The following is a 26,570-nucleotide window of genomic DNA, read 5'->3' as shown; positions in this document are numbered from 1 at the left end:
TCTGCTGTGATGCGGATGTTGTATCGGTCTGTCGTGGTAAAGAAAGAGCTGAACCAAAGGGCGAAGCTCTCAATTTCCCGGTCGATCTACGTCCCAACCCTCATCTATGGTCACGAGCTATGGGTTGTGACCGAAAGAACGAGATCCTGGATACAAGCGGCCAAAATGGGTTTTCTCCGCAGGGTGTCCAGGCTCTCCCTTAGAGATAAGGTGAAAAGCTTGGTCATCCGGGACGGGCTCAGAGTCTAGCCGCTTCTCCTCTACGTCGAGAGGAGCCAGATAGGTGGCTCAGATATCTGATTCGGCTGCTTCCTGGACGCCTCCGTGGTGAGGTGTTGCGGGCATGTCCCACCGGTGTGTGTGTGTGTGTGTTGGTGGCACTGGTGATCTCTGGTATTTATTGTCTGGAGCTGGTCCCGTCTCAAATTCTTTACAGTTCAACTAGTCTTGACTTGCTGTTGCGGTGATATATCTGCACTCCACTGACTGGTTGACTGAAAGGATCTGCGCTGTTTGGAAAGGAGTGATTGTATGGCTGGAGGGTGACTGCTGGGCTATGCTTGAAAGACATCTGGCATGTGCTGGTGCCTGCATTTTTCACCCTTGACTGCAAGCATATGCTCCTGCACAATGGAGACAGTCTTAGACAGGCCTGGCGGAGGGGAACCCAAGCATCTTCCTCCCCATCATGCCGCGCTTGGCCCTTCTTCCAGGCAATAGGCATTGTTGTTCGGCCTGTTTTTAGCCAAAGCATCTCCTCAAATGTTCTTAAATGTTTGTTGTTTTAATATTTTTGATTATTATTATTTTACAAAAAATGGACAGCATTTTTTACTTAAATATGATCTAAAATCTGCGTGTTTCCCCTTTTCTTCAGCAAAGCCCTTGTTGTGTGTTATTATCCAATTCGTTCCACTTAATCATATTGAGAGTGTTCTTTTTACTGAAACTCCAGTCTGTTTTTCCTTTGTGACCTTGCTTGCAGTGGTAAATGCCTCTGAGCGTCTTGGTCGCACCTCAAGCTGACACACTCGGAGCTCCTTTAAAGCAGCAAGGAATGTGAAGGATGTGCGATCATTGTCATTGTCTAGCTTGTCAATTATCAGTGATCTGAAATGCACCCTGAAGCTCCTGACTGCTCTGACTGGTCTTTTTCCAGAGAAATCCTGTTTGTGTTGTGTTTCAGCTGTTCCTTTGCCCACAGGTTATTTTCTTCCTCAAAAAGGTGGAGCAAATACCTGACATCACAAGGTCTTTACAGAGGTTGTGGGTTCGATCCAGGCTCTGCCTTCCTCTGTGGAGTTTGCATGTTCTCCCCATGCCTGTATGGGTTTTCTCCGGGTACTCAGTTTTTCTGCCACATTCCAAAAACATGCATGGCAGGTTAATGGAACACTCGAAATTGTGCCTAGGTGTGAGTGTGAGCGTAGATGGTTGTTTGTCTCTGTGTGCCCTGCGATTGGCTGGCAACTGGTTCAGGGTGTCCCCTACCTACTGCCCGGAGACAGTTGGGATAGGCTCCAGTCCATCCGCGACCCTTGTGAGGATAAAGCGGATCACACTCACACCTAAGGACAATTTAGAGTGCTCCATTAACCTGCCAAGCATGTTTTTGGAATGTTTGAGGAAACCGGAGTCCGCGGAGAAAACCCACACAGGCACGAGGAGAACATGCAAACTCCACACAGGGAGGCCAGAGCCAGAGTCGAACCCTGCACCTCTGCACTGTGAGGTCGCTGTTTGTCTCCTTGCATTTATTGGAAGGATGTCCCTGATACACAATCTTCTAACGGGTGTGGGGAGTATTTTCACATTCCACAACAGTTTCAATAAAGGCGAGTTTCAATGTGAACACAGTTCATTCCTGAGATGTCGTCAAACGGCTCCTACTGGATGTCGATGGTCCACGAACACAGCTTGCGATGTCCCTCTCATGGTGTCCTGGGTTGATGTTATCTTCTCACAGGCAACAGTTAATTTGACCAGAAGCCGTTCACTTAACAACAAGTTATTGTCTTAAAAGCTAGAACTGGAGCAGCCTAAGCTCTCCCGGTCTGACAAGTCTACTATTATCAACCTACTCCATTGTCTATGAGGTATTTGCGAGGTTTCACTCTGAAACAGGTTTTAAAGTTACACAGAGAGTAAATATGGGATAACAGAATTTTTTGATATCCCATATAAACAGAAATTTATTCCAACACCGGGCCGCCACCCTTATAATAAAATAACCTTTTATTTTAAATTTACCTCTCTTCGGTGAAATTCAGGTAGTTGACAGGAGTACTATAACCTTAAGATTCACACATGTAAATGGTGCTTCTTACCTTGATTGTTGGCACGAGGATGAGTATTCTCGTGTTTGGCTCTGTAATACCTCAGCATTGATGAGGTATTGTTGTTATACACCAGCTGTTGAGGACAAAGCAAACACTGCACCTGTAAACAAAATGACAACACATTACTCATAGCGGACTTCATTTTACCTTCTATGTATTTGCTATCCCGTCAGTAAGAACCTCTTGAATATGACACTATATAGTACTGCTGAATACAACATGCTTGCATGACATCACCACTGTCAGCACAATCTCAAACAAATCCTACTTGTCCTCATAATTTAGCAATGTGGGGATTTGGTGTCAGTAGAGCTTCAAATATGATGCATGATATCAACAATCCTAACTTTGCAAGCATGTAGCATTAAAGGCTCCACTGAATCAGGCAAATGAACACGGATGTGGAGCGTGTTTTACCTTATTCGGTGCCACCAAATCAAAATGCTACCGCACCGGAGAACGCTTCCTGAATGGCTCCATCGATCAAAAAGTCCAAACGTCCGAATGTCAAACAACAAACGACGGCTATTCTGAATATGCAATACAGTGATCCCTCGCTATTTCGCGGTTCGTTTATCGCGGCTTCAGTGCATCGCAGATTTTTTCATTAATAAAAAAAAAAAAATTTTTTTTTAAGTCCGCAAAAATCAGTGCTAAGTGTTGTTTACTATGCATGCTAGTGTGTGTGCACTCTGCTCAAGCGCCGAAGGTCCACGTGGGGCACGCATGGGCCACGCAGGTGAGTGTATGTGTGTTGCTGAGAGAAAGAGAGAGAGAGAGGAGGCTTATAAGAACAAAATCAGGTCTCTTTCATCCTTAATTGTTTTAATTGACTCATAAACACGTCTGATGCACAAGCTGGATCGCTGGCCTGTGTGTGTGTGAGTGTGTGTGTGGGGGGGGGGAGAGGGAGAGAGAGAGAGTTATAAGAACAAAAGCAGGTTTCTCCATCCTCAATTGTCTGAACAACCTTAATTGGCTAATCATAAACACATCTGCTGGGATTGCTGGCCTGTGTGTGTGTGTGTGTGTGTGCGCGCGTGTGTGCGCGCGAGAGCTCTGCTCAAGTGCAAAGGCCCACGTGGGGCATTTTTTAAAAATATATGTTAATTGGTCACTACTTCGCGGATTTTCGTTTATCGCGGGTGGTTTTGGTCCCCATTAACCGCGATAAACGAGGGATTACTGTATGTATAGAACAGGGACATGTTGTGGTGTTTTGGCTGTCTTAAATGCGCTGAGTGTTGCGCCAAAGTTTCAACGCTCCGCCTGTCAACCCGAAGCAGACAGCTGACTTGGTTGGAATGATAAGGTGAAGTGGTACAAACCATTAGTCTCTTGCATGTACAGAGTGGTTTTCTCCATAGCAAGCACATACATGTACATGTGTTTTAGTTTTGCAATGGTGTGCTCCATTTTTTTTTTTTTTTAACATCTCAAAAATTGGTTTAATCAAAGGTACGTTTGACTTGGAGGTCTGTCTGCGCTTTAGCACCTTACTTCCTTCACTGATGTCTCAGTTAAATGTCTTAAGGCATGTTAAGTGATACTGGATGGCACGTTATGTGTGCCTCTTTCGATAGGAATGTTTCATTGACAGAAACATTGAAATGTAATATTTATTCTACACATTTTTACAGCATTGGGAAATGTTAAGAATGTTTGTGTCATGTTTTTACTCCTATAGAATCCATATTTAAAGCAAAAAAATAAATTTCCCTCCCACATCTTTTTCCATTTTGAAACATTTTCTATAAAGCTCCAGGAAGCCACTAGATGGCGCTAAAGAGCCGCATGCGGCTCCGATGCTGCGTGTTGCCGACCCCCGGTCTAAGGCAATCAGTCTCCATGTAGTTTCTCGTAAACTCTACTAATTTGGTCTGAGAGTATGTGCCATGTGGTTGTTTGTGACGCATTATGATTTGCTTGCAAATTTTGTGTGGAGAAAGAAAACAAATAAAAAATTTCCAATCTGCCCTGAATCAGACCAGAGAAAATTTACGAGGGCGAGATGAATGACCGAGATCAGATTTTGCAGTCCGCAGATTTCAGCACTGATTTCCTTTTAGAAGCATATTCACAACCATTTCACCTCACCTAAACAGCAATATGGAACAGAAGACCCTGTCTCCTACTCCCTGATTGTGTGCTACTCCACAAGTCACTTTGGGTCTTCATATGCAGATGACATTGAAGTGCTTCAAAGGAGTCTCCTTCTGATGTTTACCTTCAATATGCAATTAATCTTGCACCGCTTATTCCCCAGGATTTCTGCACCTTCACTACCAATTAGAGCATTTTTTTCCAAATGTGCCACTCATAAAAATTCAACTCTTATTAGACTAGGTGTCCTTCTTGTTTCTTGGTTTCTGTTAGCTTGTTTTTGTACAAACTATGAAAATAGTCTGCAACAGAGTAACCCACATAAACCCTGACATTAATCCCAAAATGTAGCGTAAGAGGGCTATCTACAAATGTATTATTAAAAGAGCAGCAGTTCACTTTTTTATGGCTCAGGGGGTATGCTGCAAAAATAAAATACATTTTGTATGTTTAGTTAATTTGTTGGACTTGGCCAATGCTGCCAGGGCCATTTCGCGACTGTGCTTGGCCTGTCTCCCTTCGGGGAAAAAAAAACATGTTTTACTCTGAGTCAGATCAAAGCATTTAAAATGGGATCAAAGAGCAGCATTGCAAAGCTTTGGCCACATCTGTGTTGTTTACGTGAATGCTAAAGGCAATTGCATAAAATATTACAAACTTTGAACGATATATGTTATGAATGAAAGTTTGTTGATGTCACTTTTGAAGTCCATTACTGCATTTAGGGAAGCTCAATTTCACAACAATTTTAAAAGCCCCCGAAAGAAATGCTACTATTAACTGTAGGTATCTCTCCAAACAGCTTAACTTTGTTCACAGCGTCGATGCAAGAAGACTTAAGCAAACAGGCTCAAACAGATTCCATCATTCCTTTTAAGATGTTGATAAAATATTGAAATACTCATCTGTTGTTTATCTGTAATCTTCCCAACAGGTGATAAAGGAGCGGCAGGTGAAGAAGAAGGGGTTCAACGACTTGTGAACCGGCCTGCTGTTATGCTGGAGGCTCAACACCCACTCAACTAATGATTCCCTTTTTTTCCTTTTAACCCTAACTGGATTATAGACTCTGCAGTGCCCCCTGCAAAACAATCATCTTGGAGACCACAATAACCCCCCCCTGATATCGGAGGAATCCTACCCTCCTAAATTCTCCACCATCACCGCAAGGACAGAGGCAATGCAGCAGCTCTACCTTACTATTTATTTCTCTTGATGTCTCAGTCAACTGCAAACTCCCCGGCACGGTTGTTCAAGGTCAATCTTTCCAAAACTGGATCGAATCCTTTTTTGAAAATAGGTTGTTTAACACCAAAAGTGCATTCTTGAATCCGTTTTAATGTAGATCAAATCTTCAATTTGTGCTCTTCAAAACTTTTAAGCAGAGGATAACTTTAATTAAAAAAAAAAAAATCTGGATTATTCCAATCCCAGCATTTAGGTGGATTCAGGGTGGATTTAAGGAACAAAATGTGATTGGCATTAAATTCTAACTGGTCATATAAATAGCATTTATAATGCAATAAATATCTTTATCTGTATTTAGGGTGGCCCGATGGTTGACTGAAGTTATGGACTATGTCAAATGACAGACCATTGAGATAGAAATGAAATAATCCTCTCAAAAAATATAAAAATCTAACAAATGATTCAGTTACCTCTAGTTAAACCTTGTGGGGGGTGGGGGCTCATAGTTCAAAATGTATTTTCTGACAATGGCATTCGTTACTGGAAGTCCATCATAATCAATCTTCAATATTTCAGGCCGGCCCAGTCCGTCACTACGTCATTGTTATTTTTAATGTGGTCCCTTCATCGCTAAATTACATTTCGTCAGAGCTGTTTTAGGACCGTCAGTAAAAACTGTTTCCAAGAGTAACACCACACAATTGCATTCATTTAGAAACAGTTTGGACCACTGCAAATACATGCACGCACGCACACACACACACACACACTCACACACAAATATATATTTTGTACTATTACTGCTCCTTACTGCTTGTTGTCACTACATTGTGCCTCATCCTTTTTTAGTGGACATGGTGGTCGAAAATTGCTTCCGTCAATGCTTTCAAATTGATTTTCAGTCGTCAGTCCGACATAACTTCTGTCCGTACTGACAAACAGGTGCTATGCCCACCTCCGCATGTTTGGTCATCTTAAATTTTTGGGTCGGGATCACACTGATCCAACTTTTCAGCAGCTGGCATAAAATTAAGATGTGATCCTGGAAAGCAAAAACTGCGAGCTCAAAGTCCAGATAAATTTGATCCAGATTTCACCTTTTGAACAAATGGGCCCCAATGGAGTGCTGTGTGGTGGAGACAGGAATGTGAAGATTTAAAATGAATTGATCGCCAGTGTTTTGGGATGATCAGCAGTGTCTAGCTCAATATCACGATGAAGATTTTGGCAGACACATGCAGCAATCTTTCCACACAGGCACCCATGCACACACAAAATGAATGTGCGCACAGATATTTCACAGCTTAACACAGAACCAGAAACTATTATGTTATCAACATGAAATTATTCTTTTTAAATTAAGGTATTCATCATATACGATATATAGGGTGGCCCGGTGGTCGACTGGTTAGTAAGGAGGCCTCACAGTGCAGAGGTGCAAGGTTTGATTTCGACTTCGGCCTTCCTGTGTGGAGTTTGCATGTTTTCCCTGTGCCTGTGTGGGTTTTCTCCGGGTACTCCGGTTTCCTCCCACATTCCAAAAACATGCATGGAAGGTTAATGGGACACTCTAAATTGTCCCTAGGTGTAAGTGCGGATGGTTGTTGGTCTGTGTGTGCCCTGCGATTGGCTGGCAACTAGTTCAGGGTATCCCCCCCGCCTACTGCTCAGAGACAGCTGGGATAGGCTCCAGCACGCCCCACGACCCTTGGATAAGTGGATGAGAAAATAGATGGATCATATTCAAAATATGGCCTGAAACATGTGTCACCAAAAATTGTATCTGAATAATTTATATTTGAATCTAAATCACTAAACTTGAATAAGTGTATTGAAAAACTCAGTATGAATTACAGAAGTTGAATGTGCATTGTTCAACACAGAACGGGCACTCAGCAACATACGCAACATAACATGAATCAAAGAATTCATTTTGAAGTCCTGTGTCGGAATTAAGAGAGCTGTGATGAGCGCCCCCCCCCCCCCACCACACACACACACACACACACACACACTTTCTGTCGATACTGCATTCTTTCTACCCTTCGGTGTCAGTAATGTCTAAAGCACGGAGTTCAATACAGCCATGATGTGACTGTTTGAAAAAAAAGCCCAAAACAACCCATCCATCCATCCATCCATTTTCCGAACCGCTTGATCCTCACTAGGGTCGCGGGGGGTGCTGGAGCCTATCCCAGCCGTCTCCGGGCAGTAGGCGGGGGACACCCTGAATCAGTTGCCAGCCAATCGCAGGGCACACAGAGACGAACAACCATCCACGCCCACACTCACACCTAGGGACAATTTAGAGCGTCCAATCAGCCTGCCATGCATGTTTTTGGAATGTGGGAGGAAACCGGAGCACCCGGAGAAAACCCACGCAGGCCCGGGGAGAACATGCAAACTCCACACAGGGAGGCCGGAGCTGGAATCGAACCCGGTACCTCTGCACTGTGAAGCCGACGTGCTAACCACTGGACTACCGGGCCGCCCCCAAAACAACCCCCCCCACAAAAAAAAAAAAACGAAATGGAAAAGTACTGACGACTGGCTTAGTTTTGATACATTGCTCACTATACACTGTCACGTCCCAAAATTGAAAGCAAGCACTTTTTCATCCCTTCCTGACCCAATGGCTTGTCCAACAAATGTAAAAGTTAGGAGCCCCGCCCCCAGAGCTTGAAGGCCGGAGCCTGAAATCGAACTTCAGACATTTGCACTATGAGGCAGATGTGGCCACCAGTCTACATCGTGCTGCCTCTGAATGACCAAATTTGCCCAAATTGCCTTTTCATAATTATCTTTTATTTAACAAAGCAGATTAATTTATGTGACGACACCGATTATGTTAATGATTCCTCATAATTAGGAAACAGATACATGTCAGAATGCAAGGATTCTTTTCTATGACGGCAGTGACGTGCAGTCATTCTAACAAAGAACTTGCTTTCCGCCGGTAAAAAGTGGCGCTCCACAAATCAGTGTTCTGGAATAAATCTGAAACAGCTCCTGACAGGCGTAGAAAACCAATTAAACAAATTAAAAAACTGGTTCGACAGAAATAAATTGTCACTTAACCTGAAAAAATCAAAGTTAATTGTTTTTGGCACAAGACCAATCAAACACCAAGCTAAAATTATGGTAAACTCAATTGAGATAGAAAGAGCGTATGAAACCAAGTTTCTCGGATTAGTAATAGACTCAAAACTATGTTGGAAGTCACATATCGATAACGTAAAAAGAAAAATAGCCAAAACCGTAGGGATCCTCTACAAAACCAAGGAAGTGCTAAATAAGAGATCTTTGTACACATTATACACTTCATTATTATTACCATATATGACCTATTGTGTGGAAATATGGGGAAATGCCTGCAAAACAAACACACTCCCTATTCTAAAACTACAAAAAAAAAAGCAATTTGAATTATTAATAGATCAAAATATACGGAGCCCACAAATCCACTATTTATCAAATTAAATACGATGAAATTTTATGACCTGGTTGACTTTAAAATCGCCCAATTAATGTACAAAGCACACAATAACCTGCTCTGCCAAAACATTCAGAAGTTTTTCGAAATTCGAGAAAGCAGCTATGATTTAAGAGGTACCAACTTATTCAAAAAACTCAAAACAAGAACAAACATCAAGCAAAGAAGTGTATCTATCAAAGGTGTTAATCTGTGGAATAATTTCGAAACGGACCTGAAAATGAGTAAATCGCTTGCTGAGTTCAAAAACAAATTCAAAAAAATAGTACAAACAACCTACATCAATCAGAGTTAAAATGATCAATTCTAAACATTAAATATAATGATAAATCAGAACTAAGTTGATAAATAGAGAAAGGTATTGAAATACCCATTATGAATACAAGAGAAAATTGACAAGAGTGTCAGGGTGTGGATGTATATAATCCCGATACAAACCAAAAGTTGTAAAAATATCACGGTTAAGGGTAAAGTATGAGCTTTAATGGAGACTTCTTTCTTCTTACTTTTTTTCTTTTCTGATTGATATAAAAATGATTTATTAGATATAAACACATAACGGGGTAGGACTAGATAAGTTTTTTACTTCTTCCTACTCCCTTGAACATAATAACTGTGTTGAATGAAGACTGATTTCTTTCTTTTTACTATTTTATCTACCTTATTTTCTGTCAAATTATTACTGTATATATGTTTTATGTTCAATAAACAACAACAACAACAGTGAGATATATCCTTACTAACATAAAATTGAGCCCTGTGCCGATCTGGCGTCTGGGACGCGTTACAGCTACAAGAAAGAAAGTCTGCCCCTGCAAAGTGCAACATGTCCTACGTGGCCCCACAATCTTTTCCTAGACATTAACTAATAGTGTGACAGAGCGAAATGCCTGTCACTCCCTTTTCTGTCTAAAATATCAGGCACAGCTCCCGGCCAAAGCCTATGCCCGCAGCACGGGCCTGATATCATGCTTTCTTTCCTCTGAGCCTTGACGAGGACCCGCAATTGTGTCTTGCGGTTCTGCGATGCCCACAAATTGTTTCCCTGCTGCTTGATTATTTTTCTCCGCCTCTCTGGCGAAGTGTGTGGTTGGGTCATGCTCTTGGCGACAGCATGCGATGGTCCGGCAGGGCCACTGTCAAATTTGTACTGTGGCCAGAAGGATTTTATGAGAGCATATCTGATAATCTGACCTATCGACCGTCATGAATGACCAGAAAAAAAAAATTGGGTCGTCTGAGCTGTGCATTTTGACTACCGGCAAATTTGTGGCTTTTTTTTATTCCCAAGATGACAAGTACAGTGTATGCCCTCGACCATAATTAGATTGTCCAGTGTGCTTGTAAGTTTGGCTCAGTGTCGGCACGGCACGACCAGTGTAGCAGAGATATTTTAGAGGATTTTGGTGCAGTAAAACGAAGGAAATATTTGTTTCTCCTCTCGTGGTGTCGTTAGTTCAAAAACTCCAAAATTTCTAGAAGTATGAAGAACATTTTTCTTGGTGGTTTAGACTCATAAAACACACTTATCAAACTACTGTAATACAATATGTTACTTCCTAAAATGCTTGTGACTTAAGTGAAGTTGCATTAAGGTTGTCACTGCCTTTTTTTTTTTTTAATAAATGCTGTTTGCTTTTGATACAAGAAATACTCGGTTTAAGGCCAATGGAAAAAGTTTCTACACAACAAAATAGTTTGCTGCTCTGCACAATGTGAAGTTAAGAAATAGGAACTGGAAATGTTATTTATTTTTTTAAAAAAGGACATCAATTAGTCGTTCGTTAGTAAGCAAAATATGACATTTTCTCTATTGTAATTATAATTGCTCATTAATTAAATAAAACATATCCAAATACTATATTTGATTATTCGATAGAATTTCCAGGAGGATACTCCAATACTAAAATCTTGAATAATTGCAACCTTAAAACTCCCACATGATATTGTCATATTTTTATTGATTAATTAAACACTTTTTTTCAGAGCACTGGGATCAGCCCGCCCAAAAAAATGCTCCTCAATATTACAAAGGCGCCCTTCAAATTACATCATTGGTTAACTAAAACGTTCATTAACAAAACAAACAAAAAGTTATATTGAGCTTTGAGACTGCAGGGGATATGTTGGGACCCAACTATAACGTGCAGTCACTGGTATTACAGTGTTTTATGTACGCAAATAGGATACTGCACGGGTCATTTTAAAGTCATGGTATCGACACGATAGGAAAAGGCAACAGGGCTTTCTCAAGTGACGCACCACTCAACATCTTGGTTAATTTATACACGTTTTTACAACTTTCATCATTTAAGATAGCGTGAGTCTCTTGTTTCCATGCTGAGTGGCAATCTGTGTGACACATTTTTCCATATCAAGAGGATAAGTGGCTCGGATAATGGACGTATGGAAGAGTTCTGGTCCTACTAGACGTATTATTTTATATTCCATAGCTGTTCAGGGCGGCCGACTAGTGAGCACGTCCGCTTTACAGTGCAGAGGTGCTGGGTTCGATTCCGGCTCCTGCCTTCCTGTGTGGCGTTTGCATGTTCTCCCCGTGCATGCATGAGTTTTCTCCGGGTACTCCGGTTTCCTCCCACATTCCAAAGTGGTTCCAAGTGAATGGAACACTCTAAATTGTCCCTAGGTGTGGGTGTGAGCGTGGATGGTTGTTCGCTTCTGTGTGCCCTGCGGTTGGCTGGCAACCAGTTCAGGGTCTATCCCGCCTACTGTCCGAAGATGGCTGGGAGAGAATCCAGCACACTCGTGACCCTCGTGACGATAAGTGAATTAGAAAATGGAGGGATGGACAGACAGCTGTTCAAGTGAAAGCCTGTCTTTGTTGTTTTCATGCATATTTTAATGGGTTTTAGTACAGAGAATATTATTTCAGTGAAGATACCACAAACTCATGTAAGTAACAAAGTAGTAAATGATGCTACCTTGGTCAGCCTAAATAGTTTATAAAAACCACACCATAGCAGGTTTTAGTGTCACATTGACATGAATTTAGGAACCCCTTCATGACGTACTACCATGTATTTGGCAAATTTCCTGAGATTTGCTGCCTTATTTTTCTTGTATTATTAAAGTTTTGCCAGAAAAATGTAAATAGAATTTGCGCCATCCCACCTTGGAGGATTAATGTCTCTTCATTGAGGAGTTTGTTCAAACCTTCCAGTATTATCAGACAGCTCATGGGGGCAGACGAGGGAAGAAATATTTTTGTGTTTGTATGTAGGACGGGAGCGATTGAATGTAAAACGTGCACCTCCTCTCCCCTTCCACTCAGGCAACACTTTGCACCTTGAGCTCTGCCCACCGCTGTGTTTAAAAGAAAACAAAAAACAAAACAGAGTGCTTGGTATGCAAATGCAATGACAGATTTGAATCAATTTATTTTGGGCGCACACGCACATCACCTCTGTGCTATTGCGATTGTTCCCACATTTGAAAATTAGATGTATGTTGGTGATTGCGTAACAAAATAAAATCTGGAATCTAGCAGGAAGATAATCGTTAATAGTGGGCCTTACTGTATTTTATATCATTGCAGAAGAAGAGAACTACACATTTCATTTCACAAAGCGGCTCAATGCTTCAAGGTGCTCTGCTGTCTGACTGACAGTTTGCTCTTACAAGCTTGAGTGGCCTGAGCATTTCATGTGTAAAGCAGAACTAGTCTGTCATAGAGAGGATTTAGCAAGAATCAACCAGCTACATCAGATGGAGTACGACACTTCCAGGCCCTGGAGCAAAAGCACCAATACATGTGCCTGTTCAGGGAACTGGAAGAGGTGACAAAACACATCAGGTAACGTTGTCTTTCTGGATGATTTTGACCCTTTCCTGCCATGTAAGTAGGATTCCGACACATATTTACGGCACTCGTGGTGACTGAAAGTGACAGGAAATTAGGACAAGTTTTGCTATGCATATTACCAGATCCTAACTGGTCGCACCAGATAGAGAATCCGAGAAAACAGGTGTTAATAGTGTCCATCTTTAGAGGTCATTATAGCAGTTGGTGTTTATGAGTGCAATGGACAGATGTTATGAAAAAGCAGGGCGGCACAGTGTTTGACTGGCTTGCACGTCCGCCTCGCAATGCAGCAGTCTGGGGTTCAATTCCAGGCCCCGGCCTTTCTGTGTGGAGCTTGCATGTTCTCCCTGTGCGCCACGTGGATCTTCTGCGGGTATGCTGGTTTTCCCCGACATTCCAAAATCATGCATGCCAAGTTAGTTGTAAATTTCCCCAATGTGGGACAAATAAAGGATATCTTATAATGGAACACTCCATATATTGTTTTGAGGTGTGATTGTGAGTGCGAATGGTTGTTCGGCTATGCGTGCCCTGCGATTGGCTGGCAAAACGTTCATGGTGGACCTGCCTACTGGCCTGTGATGGCTACGATAGGCTACAGCATGCCCGCGACTCTTGTGAGGATAGACAGCTGTTGATGATCTGTGAGTCAATTTGTACCAGTCCAAACGAGCAGATAGGCAACAGGTGGGTGATGAGCTGACGAGTCTCAGGTGTGAGGTGCAGAGCACCCTGGCTGAGGAGGCTGCCTGGCTGGCCCCTCCCTAACAACAGCTCAGATAATGGATGGATGGCTATGAAAAATCACAGCATAATTAAGTGTGTGCCTGTTACAATCAACAGTATTTTCTTGCTGTCAGCTGAATGTGTATGTTCATCTGTGTAAACTGGTGCTCACACAAAAACAATGACGTCCAGCACGTGTCCTGGTATTAATCATGACTTTTTTTCCAGAATTTGTAGTTGACCAATTACGTTCAAAAACTTTTAGGTGATATGTGTTGATATGCCACACCTGTGAGGTGGGTTGATTGACTCTCTCGGGAAAGAGAAGCGCTTACTAACACAGATTAAAACAGATTTGTCAACAACATAACAAAATGGGAGCATAAACAAAAGTGTGGCATTTATAATTTTGTTCAGTGTGTAGTGGTCTTGTATATTAAAGGACAATTCTCGTGCCAGAGTTTGAAACCTCGACATTTTGGCTCCTCTGTGTTGAATTTCAACATGCGGTTTAACATGTTTGTATTAATAACATTGTGATCTCAGAGGGCCAAGGCCTCAGGCTACTTGAATACTAATACTACTACTAAAGAGAAGGGATTTCAAAAGGAATCGGAGAGCAGCCTTGGGACTCATCAAAATCAGCGCCTGTACTGTAGCCGTGATAAAAATCCATTGGCCACAAACGTGAGGGGGACTGTGATTAGTGTTGGATTGACTCTGTGAGTGAATGATGTTGTACCCCTGTATTGAATTTCAGTATTTTTTTTGTGTGTGTGTGTGTTTTCATGTTTTGCACCTGGCCGAGCATTTGTGCAGGGCGGGCGGCCGCCCTGCCTGGAGCTCATTTGTGCTACCAGAGGCACCGGCATTTAATTGAATTCCCCTCCGCCCAGCCAGACATCCAGGGTCACCAGAGGACTTGCTTTACGCACGCCCGAGGTTGGCGGCTACTACCCGGCTGAACATTTATGCACCCCCGCCCATCCCAATTGGAGCTCATTTGAGCTACCAGGGAACTTGATTCACACACGCCCGAGGTAGGCATCTGTCACCCAAATGAGCTCTTACACACGTGTGTGCTCGTCCCTGCCTGGAGATCAGCCGGGCCTCCGAGGTCTCACTTCCTTTTCCCCGGGGTAGGTGTCTTGTTCCCAGCCACGTTTTTCATCCTTTTTTTCTTTGTAAATTATTCTATGGCAGACATTTCATATTCCATCCATCCGTCCATTTTCTAATCCGCTTTATCTCCACAAGGGTCATGGGGCGTGCTGTAGCCTATCCCAGCTGTCTTCGGGCAGTAGGCGGGGGACACCCTGAACTGGTTGCCAGCCAATCGCAGGGTGCACACAGACGATGTACCCAGTGTAAAGGCTCCCAGGTTTAAGATAGAATTTCATCATTAATCATTGATAAAAATTGCCAGTGGCGCTTAAAAGCGCATGCTATATTGATATCACATAGTTGGTTCACTATTTGTTAGGATGGAAGTATTTTTCCATTTTCTATATTTGACAGTATTTTTGGCAGAAATATGATCGACTATACCAGGGGTCGGCAACTCAAAATGTTGAAAGAGCCATATTGGACCAAAACCCCCCGAAATTAAACAAACTAAAAGCCTCAGAAAGAAGGCAACACACGCTGTATGTATCTATATTAGCTATATTAGCCTACTATCAAAATGACTAACTTGGCTACAAATACACAATGAGCCTTCCAGATGAAACGTTTTTTTGACCAAAGCTCTATTTTTCGATCAACCAGCCTCCCGCGATCGACCTGTGACCGCACACGCACACATACGCATGCACTTACACACGCATGCCATAATTAGCTACAGCCATAACGGCGTTAAGATGAACGAGGCACGGGATGCATTTTGCAGCGTGTTAACTTTCGTAGCTGACGTGTACTGTTTTAAAATGCTTCTCTCTGTCCTTCAGATTGCCAGTCTATGCCAGTTCCCTCGGTGAATTAGACATGAAATGCTGTTTCTTCTTACAACAGCCACCTGCCTGGCATCCTACCCTGTTAATAGAAACGTGTGTTGCAGGTTGTGACGCAAATCTTCGTTGACAGAAATGTTGAAATGTCATATTTATTTGACATATTTTTACAGCATTGGAAAATGTTAAGAATGTTTGTCCCCCTACAGAAACCATATTCAAACAAAAATATATATATTCACTCCTCCATCTTTTTCCATTTTAAAACATTTTAAAAAGCTCCAGGGAGCCACTAGACGGCGCTAAAGAGCCGCGTATTGCTATACAATGCTGAACAAATAAATTAGGCCTGTATGAGGAGTTCCAGTAATCAATTCTCTCAGCGTTCCCACTGGAAGACCCAGACGACACTCTTTTGGAGGAAATCAAATTTACAGGGAGGCTGAGGAGTGTGAACAATCTGTGATTGGAAAACAACGTCGTATAACTCCTACTCTCTCTTAATTTGGGGACATTAATGTATTTACAAATGTTATGCTTTCATATCTTGCTACTTATTAGAGTTGCATTCTTGGTGCAATAAACATACATTTGACTCAAATGAACATCCATCCATTTTCTAATCTGCTTCTCCTCACAAGTGTGGCGGGCTTTCTGGAGCCTATCCCAGCTGTCTTCGGACAGTTGGCGAGGTAGTCCCTGAACTGGTTGCCAGCCAATTGCAGGGCACACAGAAACCATTTGTGCTCACAATCAGACCTAGGGTCAATTTAGAGTGTTCCAGTGGGAATAAACCGGAGTACCCGGAGAAAAACCATGCAGGCACAAAGAGATGCAAATTCCACACAGGAGGACCGGAGCCTGAACCGAACCCTGCACCTCTGCACTGTGAGGCGGACGTGATAACCAGTCGACCAACGTGCCACAACATTCAAACTAAATTATTTGCAAAGCTCAAAATGTCTAGTCGGTATCGGCTCTCACTGCATTTATTTTTATTTTCTATGAACACAAAACAAATTAACTGATAGGATTTTAAACCTATTTTAGCATCTTTTATTTCACAATTTATTCTTGTGTTTATTTATTTATGTGTGTGTGTTTGGTTATTTAGTTAAAATAGAACACAGTCCAAAATTAGAGAGCATCAATTATATTGATTTACTTGAGTTTCGAGTGTCATTCTGTCTAAATCACCAGAGTAGAGATAATTTCCTTATCTCCATCATTGCTGGGTCTCTGCTGGGCTACGGGAAGGGGGCTGTGGACCTGCTGTTTGCTTGCAGGATCTGCCACAATCAATTACCCAAGCTTTGTTAAATATCCTCATGATTTCCTGACATTAATCACCCTTCATTGACAGTGAACCAAGTAAAAGGACCTAAAAACAGCAGCTGAGACAAATAACCATGGAGTGTAAGTTAGAATTTTAACATGGCTTAAGCTGGCTGATATAATGCCACCAGATGCTGTGCATTGATGTGAGCTATCTCGCAGCCAGCTGTGGGTCTGATGAGGCATTCATCCCACATTAACCAGCACATAGCTGGAAAGCCTACTCAGCTGGGTGCTACTTTCATCCCGCCAACTCACCCAGAGTCCTTTCTCAGCCCAGACTGATGCCCAAATTCAAGAAGTGTTTTGCACACCATCATCAAGTTTTACTTTTTGTGGTTTCGCTTCTAACACAAGAAACCCAGTGTGTCACATCTCAATGTTTCTTGTTTTTATTATTTCAGTATTATGGAATATTATCAAATCCGTGTATTAATGAATGAATAAAATATTTCCTTCTTAAGTTAGCCATGAATCAGCCCCACCGTACATTGTATTGTACATGTCTCTAGCATCGGGTAGAACCCTCATATCTCTTACACCCCAAAACGTCATGTTTGTTCAACCACTAATATTGCAGCAAGACTGCGAGCCATTTCCAACACTTTAGATTCATAAATAATTTAAAAAAAATAAACCCTCACCTGTCCTTTGACCAATCGTAGAGATTTGTCATTTCGCACGCATGCGCGTGAGATGTTCCTGCATTTGGCTTGTAGCCCGCGCCCCTCTCTACCCTACGGGTGCCGTGCAACTCCGGCAGGGCCAAGCAGGTGGCATCAGATTTTTAAAATGACAGACAGCAGGACTAGGCTCTGCCAAAACTGGGCTGCTGATTGAATGAATGCAGAAATGAAATCGTGGAGACAGAGAGAAACTGGAGGTTCATTGAAAAAAAAAAAACAATTTAGGGTCACACAGTCTGTTCCTCCGGTAACTGACCGAGAGCTTTAAGTTACCTCGAAGTTACCTCAACTCCTGTCAGGCTTGGTGGGCTTTGTTTTTGACCTGGTTTGACTTTGTAATCACTAACCGACCAGAATTTCGGGACATTAAGCCCGATGCCCTGTCCTGTCTCTATAGCCCTTCGGTTGAAGAGTCTATCCCTGAGACAGTTGTTCCTGGGGCCTGAGTGGTGAAGGTTCTGCGATGGGAAGTGGCTGACTCATTATAAAGATGGTACCTGTAGAGTGTCCCAAAGACCAATTGCATAACAACTGTCGAGCGCTGGAAGAGGACCCCGCACGCCCGCGACCATCGTGAGGATAATAAACGGTTTGGAAAGTGAATTGATGGATTTTATGTATTGATATCAAAATAGTGTACCTACATCAATCCAATCAATTATTTTTCTTCTTTTTATAATCAAGACAAGAACACTAAGCATCAAGGAAAAAATACACATATACATTGATAAAAATGTAAATACAAAAAAATCCACATGCCCCAGAATGATAGATATATCACACATCGCCAATGCATAATAATTGTACCACAACACCATTAGGCCCTGTTAACGAGAGAAAGGCTGCGTCACCCAACGATGAACCTCTGTAACTACTTCCTTGATGTTGGAGTGGGCCAATCAACCACAGCCAGGACCTTGGGTGGATCTGCTTGCAGTCGATCCTTGTCCACGATGAACCCCCGAAATTACACTGACATAGAATGAATTTCAAACATCTCCGCCTTGACATATAATCTGGTGTTGAATAATGGGTGGTGCTCCTCTCCATTCCGGGAGAAGATCAAAATGTCATGTCATCAAGAAATGTCACAAAGCAGAACTCATATAGGTGCGTGAGTTAACACGAATGGCATGACAAGATATTCAAATTGTCCGATAGGGTTATTGTGCGCTGTTTTTCCACTCGTCATCCTCTCTTATATGAACTAAGTGGTACATGTGCAAATCTATTTTAGGAAAGATTCTGGTAGTGTCTAACGGTGTAAATGACTAATCTAACAGGGGTAGAGGATACTCATTTTTGATCGGGATTTCATTAAGACTTCAGTAATCACACATGGACGACATGTCTTGTCCCTCTTATCAATTAAGAAGAATCCTCTCCTGACTGGAGACATAGACGGATGAATGGCTGTTTGAGTCAGTTTATACATAGTGGCATACAGTGGCAAGTATTAACTTTGATGCTACCGTTATACAATGCACGTGTAAGCATTTATTAAGTAGGCAACATATCTTTTTTTATTCCGGGCACCCTATCAAGTGTCATGTTTCGGTTTGTGACCAACAGGTGGCACTGTGGGGCTTTTCCCTGCAGCTGCACACTTGTTGGTCGTTAGATAATTAGTGGCTTTAAAAGGACTCCCAGCCTGAGCACTCATTGTTGAGTCATTGTTGCTCTTTGCGACTGTCATGTTTGTTCAGTCATGTTTTGGTCATGTTTTTGTTATTGAGAGTTTTTAGTTTCTGCCATGGTTTTTGTTTGTTACTTTGGATTCGTTTTGTTCTGAGGACTTTGTTTTGGATTTAGTTTTCTATGTTTTCATACAATTCGTTAAGTACACCCTGCTCCTCCCTCCTGCCTGCTTTTTGGGGTCCACCACCACCTCGCAACGTGACATCAAGGAGTACTCGGATGTGGACCTCTTAAGACCACATGGGTTTATAAGGTCATGTTACTTTAAAAAATGTATTTTATCTTGTTTACAGATACAATTAAGATATAAAAGAAACTAATCTACTTGTTTATTCTCCTTTCTTCCCCCAAAAGTATTGATAAGAATATCAAAAACGAGCTGAATCGCAAAACAGAATCAATAATGTGATCGGACTTGTAAAAATCGTAGCAATTCCCATCCATGTTCATTGCAACTTAGCTGTCATATCACCTTGGAGCCTTGATTGCGACAGTCCCTGATGGAATTCAAGATCCTTCTTGAAATTGTGGCTGATCTCGGTCTTAAATAATTCATACAGTACATCTTTTTTTTTGTAATGTAAAAAAGCTTCTTCCTTTTTTTTTTTTTGCAGCGTTAGTAGAACAGTAATGTCACCTGACAATCATTCCCTGCAGCTTTGCCTGTGGCCTGCTGGAAGAATTGGTAGTCCTATTTGATTGACAAGGACAAAACGAGATGCTTTCCCACTTCTGTTTTTAATTGTCAACTGCAGCCTTGAGAATTAAATGTGAAGGATGAAACAGTGACTTTGACAACAAGAAGTAAAGGACTTGGGCATGACAAGTGTCATTAAAATTTCAAGGTTGGTCCTCAAGGGCACGAAGGTAAAACATTCTGAACAAGACATTAAAATATTTATAGCAATGTAGAGAGACTAAACAGCTTTACAATCTATCCATGAAATTATGAAAAGTACTGTATATTCTCAGACATTTTAGCAGACCAAGTGCACAAACACTGCTTTGAAATGTTTTTGTTGCAGTGGTAAATTATTCTTACAAATGACTGCAACACATTGGGTATACATTAAACATGTCTTTATGACCTGGCCGGGAAAAAAAGAAAAATATATATATACCTGTATATATATATATATATAATGATTGGCTGGCAACCGGTTTGGTTCAGGGTGTCCCCCGCCTACTGCTCAAAGATGGCTGGGATAGGCTCCAGCATGCCCCGTGATCCTTGTGAGGATAAAGCGGTTCAGCAAATGGGTGGATGAATCTTGGTCTCACTCTGGGCACTGAAAAACATTGCGTTATATATAATATAGATTAAATAAACACATTAAATCTTTAGAATTCATTTTCGTGATCAAAATAGATGGAAAAAAATGGCTATATTAGTCTTACCAGATGAAGTCACAACGTTCGACCAATTTACAGTTTGATTTTTCATTTTACTGATTGACACTTTCATTCAAACACACAGAACCATATTTCTGACAAATGCTTATTTTATATTCCTATGCACTGAGGAAATTGCAAACCTGCACTTAATTTGGTCAGATGTTCCTTGAAACCAGTTGGTGAGGGTAGCAATGAGGAGTTTGCCGTCTTAGGAAGCATGGACATGGAAGAATAAAATACAAAAGTCAAGTTCAGTGTAAGGGAAAATGTTCAAAGTCTGGGATGCTGCTTGTTCAGAGGTTTGTCAGTTGGTAGCGATCACTTTCAGATTGCCCTCAACTGGCTACCTTGAAGTGTCTGCGATGGTTGTGGGGCAGCATAGGCAGCCTTGCTAGGAAGCCCGCTATAATTATCTTGAACTGTATGCGCTTTTAGTTGTGTGCTGATGCATGGCTGGCATACTGAGCCTTAACCAGGGGTGGGCAATTATTTTCCCGGGGGGGCCAAATGAGAAGCAGAAAATATTGTGGAGGGCCGGGCCAAAAGTTAGAAATAGAAATAGAAAATAAAGAAGATAGCACAATGTCTTTGTATGCCAGTAATAATGTAACATTCTCCTCCACCATCACACTCGGCACCGGTTCTCCTCAAGGATGTGTACTGAGCCCCCTGTTGTTCACGCTCTACACATTTGACTGCTCTCCGACTCTTATTAGCGGTCCAGTTTGCGGAAAGTTTTTAACATGATAACAATCAAACCATTCTAGGAAATGTTCATTTACTTGAGCCACAAGCAATTCACTCTGAGCATGGAAATTGCCAGAATCTGACTAAGAATCGCTTCCTTGTTTTTCAAAGTCTCGTAGATTTGAGTCTTTCCGACTCCAGGCGTCTCCTGAATGTTTCGTACTTTGTTACCCGCTTCGTTTAACTGTAAATAATAAAGTAAAAATAAATACTGAGAACTTCTAATCAGTATAAATATAACCATTTCTTGAAGAGCTACAGGTTGGGTCTTGCATGATGGCCTAATATCTTTCGGTTTTTATTTGTGGTGTGGAAGGGCTCGAGGCTGGTGGTAAATTTGTGTCTGTGTTCCCTGTCTCACTGCTGAGAGATTCCAGAGGCTCCTCTCTTGGTCTCTCAGGGCTCCTGGGTCACTCGTTTGTCATTATGACCTTTGACCCTTGTAGTCCAGTGTGCCGAGTAGAATGTCAGAGCTGTTTACCTTCACTGAGACTGATGGTGTCCAGGTGGCTCCTTTTCTCTCCTTTCTTTATATGTGTCCAATGTTTTCCAAAGACTTTAAAGTACATTACCTCCCTTTGGTACACAAAATTAACCTCATAAATATTGCACAAATACTGAAGAGTGGGCATATTTGCAAAGCTTTTGGAACGCGTGTTTCCTCCAACAGTTTTCTCCAAATATATTCAAAGCTTTGCTTTTACACCAGTCATAAAAGTATTTTATCTTTGTTGCCTTGAGTTGGATTGGATTGGATTGGATTGGATTCAGTTGAAATATAATAAGAGTGAGGTATTGATTTGGCCCTTATCTGGACCCACTCAGTACTGCACGCCAAAGGTTTGTAAGGCTAGATGGCCAGCTTATCATTGTAGCAAGACAGAGAAGACATTCAATCATTAGTAGTGGACCTCCACCCCTTTACTGCTCTACTGTCCCAGATATCACTCTTGAAAATTTCCAGTGGTTCTTCTGGTCTTCATTTGCTGGAAATTTATGGAAAGTTACCTCTGCTCCTGTGTTTCAGCTCCCATCACCAGTATGCTAAAGAGCACATTCAACACGTGTAATACAAACAGTATAAACCCAAAGAGAGCAAGGACCAGGTGTTGGGTAACGGGGGATGAGTGGCTAATGCAGCCATTAAGAGCTCAGGGGAAGGGGGGAATGGATTATCATATAAGCATCTCCCCTCCCTCCAATGTAGACCTGTCTGATCAATACCAGACTCTTGGGAGGGTCTGGAGTCCTGGATGGACAAATGAAGGAGAGTTTCTTCTTTGATCAATCTCAAGGCTGAAATATGTTATTGCCGTGCACTGGATGTGATGGCTGTAAAGAGGAAAAAAACATCCATTACCTGAACTGCTTAATCATCACAGGGTTCGCTGTCATGCTGCTGCCTATCCCAGCTGTCTTTGGGCAGCAGGCATGGTACATCCTAAACTCATCGCCAGCCAATCGCAGGGCACATATAGACAAACCATTCACAGTCACAATCATATCTATGGACAATTTAGAGTGGTCCATCAACCGACCTTGCATGTTTTTTGTGGAACCAGAGAAAACCCACACAAACTCCACACAGGAAGCTATGTCCTCTGCACTGTGAGGCAGACGTACTAATCAGTTGACCACCATGCTGCCGAGGAAAAAAAAACAATACAAGAAAATAAAAATTCACATGAAAATGATGAACACACACACACAACTGAAACTCTCATGTCAAAGAATAAGTGATCAAATATATGAATGTAAATTTCATTGTGTGGACATGTCATTGACTAAATATGTGCTACAACGTGCTCAACTTTTGTTCCAAATCAGCTTCTTCTTACTGGTTACAACGCGACTCCCTTCTCATTCATTCCCGCAGCTTCGCCGTGCTTTAAACGGTGGACGCTGAGTGGACGCTGAGTGTCCGCAGAGCGTCTACTGCCCGGACACCGAACGTCTCGAGAGTTCAGGGTAGGTTGTCCCAATGCGTTGAACGGAGACGAGTCAATGGATACAAGCTGGTTTTTGTCCCGCCCACGGACGCTCGGCGTCTCTGGGACTGGATGGCAGTGGGAGGGTACCGGACGCCAGGCCTTTCTGCATCAGATTGGATGATCTGTCTGAGCCTATGTGCCAGTTTGATTGACATCGAAATGAGCCAATCACCGACCCTTTAGTGTAGGCATCCGTGTGAGCAATTTTTCAATTCGCATTCTGTTCTGAGTTGAGCTGGAGACTTCTCCTAATCATCTTAGCGACACTGTTTGTTGTAAACAACTTGCGACAGGTGGGTTTTATTGTATTTCCTGTAGTTGTAGGACACTAAGTCCCTTTAAAAGACGCCTTGTTGGTATGACAGGGTCACAGATAATTTTCTTGAAAAGGAAAGAGTAGAATTCACGTATAAATAAACAGACACATTTTATGATGATGATGCCAAAATTGAGCTTCCGCTCTTTGACAGACCAGCATCCGCCACTGTCATACGCATGACTGAAATGTTCGGATCCACCCGACTGAAACACACACAATGAAAAGCTCAAACAGTGCTGAAATGCTCTTATCGAAATCCTGAAATGCTCTTTACTCACACTCCTTGAACGCTGTCACACACAAGACTGAAACACTCTCACGTACACGATTGAAATGTTATCACACACCGTACTGAAACACTTGCCCACACAGGGCTGGGCTGGCACTAAAAAAAAAAAAAAAAAAACATTAGAAAAAAATCGACCCTTGCATTTTTTACTTATACCAGCCCACGTGCATGTTCGTAAACGTGTGCGTTGAAGCGTACACATGCACGTGGGCTGGTATAAGTAAAAAAGTACGCGCGCACTTGACCACACACTTGTACAGGCAGTTGTACATGTGCGCGCGCCTTCACATGGCTAATAGTGTCATGTTGGGCGCGAATGATTCGTTCAAAAGAACCCATTTGTTGAGTGAACATGACGAAATGGATCACCTCCTGAAGTGATTTGTTCTTTTCTCAGTTCATTTCAGCTCACTCGGCTGGTAGCGGGAACGTAATGCCAAGTTTGTCACTCACTCGTGAATCTTCACAAACAACCAGTTGGCAGCCAGTGTCAGGTGCTGGACGGACTTTACTGAACATACTGCCATGCTATTGGCGTTCCGGGAGTGAATGCGCTGATATTCTCGTTCGGGAATGAGTCATTAAGTTATTGTACTGCCATTATTGTTTGAGAATGAGAATGACATTATCAGTTCACTGGGTGAATGCATTGTATATGAGTAATTCACAATTTATCAATGAAGGAATTATTCAGCAAAACACCAATGGTTTCACACTTGTGGGGTATGAGCTTTTTTTTTTAGCATCCATTTCTCCAAACCAGGAGCCCATCCAAGTAGTACAGTGGTACCTCTACTTACGATATTAATTGGTTCTAGAAGAGTATAAATCAGTGTTGTGCATACTGTAAATGTCACGTAGCAAGGTGGTGGTGGACCCCAAAAAGCAGGCAGGAGGGAGGAGCAGGGTGTATTTGAAGAAGTGTATTGATAAAACACAGAAAACTAAATCCTAAACAAAGTCATGAAAACAAAACGAATCCAAAGTAACAAACACCATGGCAGAAACTAAAAACTCTCTAAACCGAATCATGACAGTAAAAAACAAAGAATAGAGTAAAGAATAAAAATGATGGTCATTTAACTTTTACCTGCGTCCTCATCGGGGTTTTTTTTTTTTTGCCCTTTTCAGTTCGTGTTCTCTCTCAGAAGGGGGTTTTGTCTGGTGTTTTGTCAAGAACTGATCCAAGGACGTTTGCATTTGTCGGCTTTTAACAATCCTTCGAAAATGTCCAAGGCAAACATCAGCATAGGGAGCGATCGCCCGACTGGTAACACCTTTTCTGGGTGATTCACATTTACGTAAAACTATTGGAATGCCTCATCGCCCAAGGGGCGAATGGCGAGGATGATGCATAGACACAATCTATTTATCTATCTACAAACATAAACACATTGGATTGAGGTTCCTTTTAGCCAATGGGATTCCAGAAAGATGCTTGGTAATAGCCAATGGCAGAGCAGCTATGAGTTTGTAGTGTTCAGGAAACTCGGAGCTGCGACATGCAACCCATATTGTATTTTTACCTTTCGTATCTTGAAATTTCTTTCAATACAAGAGCAATATTTTCCTGTTCAGGCGTTTCGTAACTTGAAAACTTCGTATGAAGAAACGTTCGTAAGTAGAGGTACCACTGTACTGTACTGGGAGAAAGCACCTGAAAACAAACACAAGCTTGACTGGTTTCTCTCTTTTTTTTTTTTTTTTTTTTTTTTAAACAGACATCAAGTAATTGGAAGAGGAGAAATAAGAGCGAGTAACAGTTTTTTGCCAGTACAAGGTGAGGTGCTCCGGTCTGCAGCAGCAGGGAGTTAGTCCTCGGCACCTCCAGTAGCATCTGGTCCGCAGACCAGAGGCACTGGGCAGCTGCGTAGCAGGGAAGGAGCTTAAAGAGGTAATCTGGGGTCAGGCCAGTTTAATATTTGAAAACAAACCGAGGTATCTTAAAATAAACTGAAATATATTAGGAGCCAGTGACGGAAGCCAAAACTGGCGTTATGTGCTCCCTCTTATGAGCTTCATTTAGGTCATTTTGGGTCAACTGAAGACACTTAAGGGAATAAGGTACAGAAAGGCCAATGCTTCTTGTTGGAGACCATGTGGTATGAAGGATGCAAAGCACTTTCATGTATTTTGGAAATGGTCAAACAATTCTCCGACAACCAGCAGAAAGTTTGTTGGTCCTTAAATACTGTACAGAGTTCCCTAATAACAGGATTGGCAGCAGGTGTGCAACCAGCAAGTCCGCTCAGTCTGCCACCTGCTGCCAAGGCCAAGAACAGGAACATGACAATAAAAGATCTAGCCTTGAACAACATAGGATGTGAAACAAGAAATAACCACATACTGTGATTTTTTTCCCCAGAGCAAAGGGCTCTCATGCATAAAAATTAGCGTTCAAGGACGGTACAAAACTGCTTCACAGCAAACCGACTTGAAGTGCAATAACTAATTTTGTGCATTAAAAAAAATTTAAAATCAACTCACAG

At 42.1% G+C, this 26,570-nt stretch overlaps 1 long non-coding RNA gene across 1 annotated transcript; it reads right to left on the bottom strand.

The window, feature by feature from the left end:
- Positions 1–20,406: 20,406 nt before the first annotated feature.
- Positions 20,407–22,922, bottom strand: LOC147207094 (uncharacterized). The gene is made up of 3 exons (XR_015100462.1): positions 22,843–22,922; positions 20,876–20,942; positions 20,407–20,629 (listed from the first exon to the last, which is right to left on the bottom strand). It is a non-coding gene; the product is annotated as an uncharacterized LOC147207094 (long non-coding RNA).
- Positions 22,923–26,570: the final 3,648 nt, after the last annotated feature.

The sequence above is a fragment of the Hippocampus guttulatus genome, chromosome 3 (assembly GCF_054856545.1).
Source record: "Hippocampus guttulatus isolate MCC_2025c chromosome 3, RoL_Hgut_1.0, whole genome shotgun sequence".
NCBI lineage: Eukaryota > Metazoa > Chordata > Actinopteri > Syngnathiformes > Syngnathidae > Hippocampus > Hippocampus guttulatus.
The sequence above is the reverse complement of the archived record's forward strand: the minus strand, read 5'-3'. Positions and strand labels throughout refer to the sequence as shown.